The sequence below is a fragment of the Austrofundulus limnaeus genome, unplaced genomic scaffold, assembly GCF_001266775.1.
Source record: "Austrofundulus limnaeus strain Quisiro unplaced genomic scaffold, Austrofundulus_limnaeus-1.0 Scaffold230, whole genome shotgun sequence".
Classification (NCBI taxonomy): Eukaryota; Metazoa; Chordata; class Actinopteri; order Cyprinodontiformes; family Rivulidae; genus Austrofundulus; species Austrofundulus limnaeus.
The window spans coordinates 290223-295038 of NW_013952632.1; the positions used below are offsets into that span (position 1 = coordinate 290223).

A 4816-nucleotide genomic window follows, 5' to 3' on the forward strand; every position below is an offset into this window, starting at 1 on the left:
GTCTCTAGAATGTTTTCCATTTTTCTTCTTCTACCAACAGATTTCTGTGATCACAGGTGCTGTTTGCTCAGATGGATGCTTCTGCAGCTTTAACTTCTGGTATTTGTGAGTCTAAATGTGCGCCTCTGTTTTCTTCAGACAAAAGGCTGTAACCTAACCTGCTCTCTCTTCGCGTTAACCTAAGCCCTCGTGTGGTGATTAATCATCTCCTCCACAACACCTGCGGCGGCACAGCGACTTGCCTGAGCGCAGAGCTGCAGCTCCGCCGCTCTCAGCTCTGAGTGCAGATAAGCCTTGGTTAGCACATCAGCACTGTTTGCTCACCTCCTTCTCAAACAAGAAGGTAGAGCGTTCTTTGATAATGCCGTTACAAAGAGCACATGCTGCGAAAATTCTCTTGCCCAACATCTCAGGGTTAAGGGTGAATGAAGATTGGGCACCAAAAGTACATCGACACCGTCACTTTTTCCTGTTGTAGGCATGAATAAACCACATACTTTATCTGTGTCACCACCTCTGTCTTCATATTGGAAAGTAACTTGCTCTGAAATTTGACGAAGTAATGGAAGTTTTTTTTTTTCTTCTTTGCCACATCTCAAAGAACATGCGACCCCCTCTATCCGCCACCTTCACAGGTTCACAAACCCACTTCCTGGTACTTTGTTAAGGTGCCTGTACGCACACACGCACACACATAGACAAACGCAGCACACAAACAGGAAACAGCCCTCTTTCATGTGCACCAAACTGCACATTTTCACTTCTTTGCATGATTTACACTCACCTGCTTTAGGAGAGACCTTTCCATTAGGCCTGTTTTTGATCTTAATAAAGTCTAACATGTAAAAAAAAAAAAGTTTTGATGTTGCCACCCTGTACTTCCCCTTCAAAAAAAATCTACAATGTATGTCATGCATATCTGCAGAAACACTAGGGAACAACACTTAAGCAATGAAATGCCTAGCAGTTTTGAAAGAAATGCATATCACCACCCTCGCCTTTTACGTCAGAGTTTTATCTCATGCTGAGAAAGAATAGCATTAAAGCCATTCTATTCAAACTGTGTAAATAACATTATGTAGATGTGAGATCAATCAGCACTCATAGCATGTGATGAGGAGGACTCAGCCACTACCACATCCAACTTTAAATCAATATCTGTAAACTTTACTAGGTTATAGACATTGTTGTGTTGGTTAATGTCGATTAGATGCATTAGATTTGTTTCCTAAGTGAAGAAGCTTAGTTTCATTTTCTCATTCAGAGGATTTTTAACTATCTCTGCTTGTAAAGTACGTGTCACATGCGGTAAATCCAGGCAATATGGAGTCGTGAGTCATCAGCCATCTAATCAAAACAACTTAAGATTATAAAACACTATTTTTGAGGGGGGCTGTTTCCCGTCAGCTTACAGGAGATGAAGAGATTTACTCAAAGCAGGATGGCAGATTGTTTTCAAACTGGGAGTGGCAGCAGGCTGGGTTGGGGAGCGTCAAAGAAACCAGACAAGGATCTATAAGGCCTAAAAGCAACATGGAGGCCTCCACGGGTCAGCTGAGACAGGTCAGCACCCACCATTGTACGGAGGGAAGGGACTTCCTGTTCAGGCTCCTATTTGCAATCTGAGAGAGTATAAACATGGACAGACGGATGTGTCCAGAGAGAGACTGGTTTTTGTGGGGGGGTGATGTTGAGCGTGCACAAAGAGAGAAGATCCACTGTACTGAAATCAAATGTGTAACTGCTTGTTTTAAAGAATAAACAGGTTTTTATCTTTGTTATGAAAAAATGCAAAGTTGTTAAAGGCCCAGATTTTCTTGAGTATCCTTGGCAGCCTTTTGAGTTTAGTTAAATCCTCTTCAGAAAGTCCTCTTTGTTTGTTAGCAAAATATCTGCTGAACCACTGGATTTATTTGAAAAAAACTTTCAGATAACAATCATTGGCTGTCAATTTAGCAAATGTTAGCTTTAAACTACCGTTTTGCTGCATTTAGTTTGTAGCAACAGTTCTGCTGATTGAAGCTTTTGCTGTTTTGTTGTATTTGGATTTAAGATGGCCACCACATCCAGGCCACATTACACATACAAAAAAATGTCTAGAACTGAATAGAAGCTGAGGCAGCATTTATGTGCAAATAGGTTACTGCACTTTCACCTTTGGGTGATAATAATAGGAATACTTTGAAATTATGATGAACTGCAAACACATGAATGACTCAACTGTTTGTTTTTTCTTTACCAGGAACAGATTGGACAGACGCACCGTTGCCTTAGCTAATCTTTTTTTTTTTTTTCTGGGAAACTTTATGGTTACACCACAATCTGATCAATGTTTTAGCTGAAACCAGGACTGTTTATTCTTTGTGTAACCAGACCTGCTCATTCAGACTTTGATTACCTCCAGGTCAGGACCCCGGACTGTGGTCTGAGGAGCTCACCAATCAACTTTCACTGCTGAGAAACACCCTTCGGACTCGGYGTTACGTGCAGGGGAGCCCAGCCGGGATCCATTTGCTGTTTGGACAGGACTTTTGCAAGAGTTCAAACTGTTTTTATTGCTCATTTTGTAAGATTTGGAAAAATTGGCATCATTAAAAGGGATGTTAAAGAAGAGAGGTTTGTGTTTGGAGTCATGCAACCATTAAAACTGATTATTTTGGGCCATTTAAGTTTATCATGTGCTTTGATTTTGAGACAAATAAGACTGGCATAAGCTTTCTAAGAGCCTCCACTCTCAACAAACTATCCCAAGTTAAGTTTGTTAGAAATATAATCTGATTAAAATGAACTTTTTCAATGTGTACATAAAAARAAGGTACCAAGTCCTCCCAAAAATCAAGAGTCAAATGCATAAAAACTCAAAACACAGCTTAACTTTTCCAAAAAATATGGGGTTTATTGACTTAACTGCAATCAATACTTACAAAAAAAGAAAGAAAACAGTTTTCATATAAACTCACAGAAATTACTGTAGTGAAAACACATGGCTAAAGAGAGAAAGAGAGAGAGAGAGAAAAAAATACATTCAATAGCTTTGCTGTACTTTCTTTGTGTCAGAATCTGTTCACCTCTTTCCAAACACTYGAAGGCAACACAGAGCAAGTGACTTAAAAAATGTCCTCCATTATCAAATATATAAAAAAAAGGCCAAGAAGGCGTAAATAGCTACCTGGAATGTATTCAACGAGGCACTTCTGCTGGTCAGGAGGGGGCCAAGCAAGTGCATCAAGCATCCAATCAGACAAATAATAATAATAATAATAATAATAAAAGAAAATGTACTTTCCTCAACCCATTTGGTCACAGCTATTGCTTGTAATAACAGACTGGATGCAAAAACAGAAACATTTCAACATAACCGGTCTTCCAACTCAGAATCTCCTAAAAAAATGTGATGCAAGGTGATATTTTTTCTTTTTGGGTATCCTTTTCCATCAACTACCATCCACCCAACAAGGACACGTCTCTTCAAATCGGGGAAATGTTCTCAAAAAAAATAAAATAAGATACTGAATTRATGTAACAACAGTTAGCAACTGTTCCTGTCAGATTACTGTAAAATATGGAGGGAAACATCAAGAATGAACACAAGCATTTCAGGTGGAATTGCAGTCCAATGAGAGGGAGTAAGAACAAAAAGTATAATAAATAATCAAAAACACAAAATGTATTTTTTTTGCATTTTTTTTTGCTTTAAATTAGTTTCATTTTTTTGACAAAGTGTAGTTGCAGAACAAAAAGTCATTGAAGTACAATATATTAAACTGTGAAAAAAAAAGAAAAAAAAAAGGAAAACTGACAAAAAAAGTCTTCACAATCTTTAGATTAATACGGAAGATCATAATTTAACATAAAAGAAAATATATTCTATTGTTCATTATCCAGATAAATACAAAAAACAAAATTAACAAAAAAATGCATATGATCACCAATAAATATGTTCTGATAAGTTAAATAAGCAGTGACACGCAAACCTTCTGTCTGGAAAGTTTTTTTTTCTCAAATAATAAACCGTAATAATAACAACATTAATAAAAAATAATTATCAAATAATGAAAGCAACAGGGATGTAATGAGTACAGAGTGCTACTCTGAGCAGGCTGTAAAGTGGGAGGAGGAGGAGGGGGATAAAGTAAAATAGCTTGGAGATCCGATCTTAAAGTCGTAGGATGTACAACTGCACCATGGGAACGCTGGAAATCCCCAGATCGGTAAAGATGAGAAGGTGGGAGCAGGACAAAGTCGTACAGGTTTAATGATCAGTTTGATATCAAGACTTCCTTCCCAAATTAAAAATAATAATAATAATAATAATAAAACAAAGCCAGTGACCAGCAACAGGAGAAGAGAATTTCGAAGGAGGGGTCAGAGGGAGGGGGCATAACAAACTTCCAGTTCAAAGTCCTTCCTGCAGACTCACCCAGTTCAGTTACATAAGATGGGCTTTTAAGAGAACTGGCAGTGTGGTCGAAGCAGATAAGAACAACAAAAAAATAATAATAATAATTCAGCAGTCCACTCGCCCTAAACACATGCAGAAACCACCCCAGGCACTTTTTTACTTTTGTTTAAAAACTATTCATATATTTTCAGGGTTTGTTTTGTTGTTGTTTTTGTCTCAGTCTGTGGTAGAGCTACAATTACATTAGTGAGCACCGTCTAGCTAGCTCAGGGGAAGTGGTATCATCAGGGAAGGAGCTGGGGGGGGTGGGGGTGTTAGTGCAAAGCACTCCCCTTTTCAAGGCCACTTGTGCTGCTACACATTCAAGAACAAAATTAAAAAGAAAAAAAAAAAAGGGGGGGGGGGGTTAAAAAG

At 38.3% G+C, this 4816-nt stretch overlaps 1 long non-coding RNA gene across 1 annotated transcript; it reads left to right on the forward strand.

Annotated features, from left to right (window-relative positions):
- The first annotated feature begins 1410 nt into the window (after nt 1-1410).
- On the forward strand, nt 1411-4507 carry LOC106525505 (uncharacterized). Its single transcript, XR_001311124.1, has 2 exons — nt 1411-1563; nt 2405-4507. It is a non-coding gene; the product is annotated as an uncharacterized LOC106525505 (long non-coding RNA).
- The last annotated feature ends 309 nt before the right edge of the window (nt 4508-4816 follow it).